The 1455-nt window shown below is 40.8% G+C and overlaps 1 non-coding gene across 1 annotated transcript; it reads right to left on the bottom strand.

Annotated features, from left to right (window-relative positions):
* Nucleotides 1-855: 855 nt before the first annotated feature.
* Nucleotides 856-965, bottom strand: LOC126458773 (U6 spliceosomal RNA). The gene has a single exon (XR_007585733.1). It is a non-coding gene; the product is annotated as a U6 spliceosomal RNA (small nuclear RNA).
* Nucleotides 966-1455: the final 490 nt, after the last annotated feature.

Raw genomic sequence — 1455 nt, 5'->3', positions numbered from 1 at the left:
TACGTGGGTAGAGTACAATGAGGTATAAGAGCTTTAAAACAGAGAAACAATACTAATATACATAGAATAGCATCTTAAATAGGTACATTGAAGTTAAGGTACCACTTCTGTCTCCTTTTCCTTTTACCATTCAAGAACGCAAATCAATTTTCCAAATAAATCAAGTGCCAACTCAGAGGATTAATAACCAAAACAACCTAATGTGACATCCTAACAGGGTGTAGATACAGTTACTAGAAACATCCAAGGCACACCAAAGTTACCACTGGCACTCCCGGCCACCCATCCAGAAACACCGTTCCAAAGAATTCCAGATCACAGAACAGCTACCAGCTTACCAAAAAGATATCGATGGGAACATATCACTAAGTGATAAAGTATAATTTCACTTATTAGCATTCAAGCCTTTTGGCCAATCAGACTTAGTAGCCATATGCAGGCAGTGTCATCGGTCAATTCCCGCTTTCGCTCATATCACTCCACCAAAAAATGCTGCTCCCAGTAGGGCCTTTGTTTCCAACAGATACCTGAAACATTTCCCATCCTACTAAAACCACCAGGACTTTTAGAAGGATTACAGAAAGGCTGGACCAAGATCTCCAACTGGAGAAAGCATACTTCACCCAAACACCGGTGACTGGCTCTGGCGAACACGGCCAGAAAATATGTTACGTAGTCTGTGCTCTTATTTGTGTGAAACTTGGCTTAGTTACAGCTTCCATAAAAATGAATCGTAGCGAAATGGATTCTTATTTTGGGAATCAGTACTGACGTCAATTATTTGTGACAAATGAAAATCTGTGCCAGACCGGGACTCGAACCCGTATTTAGGCTCATCGCGAGGTCACGTTAACCAGTATTTTATTTTTTTAAATTTTTTAAAATGATCATCCTTGCGCAGGGGCTACACTAATCTTCTTCGTATCGTTTAATTAACTTGGTATATGCACCGCCGAAGCAAGTACGCAAGTTCAGCCCTCCGAGCACGCCTGCAGGACCGATCCAAAATTCCTTAAGTCACGGAGTCCACATATATGTCTGAAGGTCACTGTAATGTGAAGGTACAGACATTATGACTATCAATGTTGAGAAGTGCACAATGTGAAATTCGTATCAAGCAAAGCTTTAAGTGGTTGATTTCCCAGTTCGGACATACAGGTCTAGGTTGTGTGGTTCCACTAAACCGATTAAGCCGAACTCAGTAATTGTCTCATTGAAAAGGCCACTCCTGATTTCGTGCTCCATCTCTCCTACATGAGCTTATGCTCTACCTGGTATGGTCTTATTGTAAACCTCTCTTTTTTCCTTTCTTAGAAAAAATCACATGAAACGATTATTCTGCCTTTAGTCAGAGTTATAGGCATTTCAGGTCTAACGTCCACGAATTCTTTTTTTTCGCTGTGTGTGGTCAGCAGACCAATACAATCAGAAAATTACTTTAGTCGGAACAATCTC

Source organism: Schistocerca serialis, chromosome 2, assembly GCF_023864345.2.
Source record: "Schistocerca serialis cubense isolate TAMUIC-IGC-003099 chromosome 2, iqSchSeri2.2, whole genome shotgun sequence".
NCBI lineage: Eukaryota > Metazoa > Arthropoda > Insecta > Orthoptera > Acrididae > Schistocerca > Schistocerca serialis.
The sequence above is the reverse complement of the archived record's forward strand: the minus strand, read 5'-3'. Positions and strand labels throughout refer to the sequence as shown.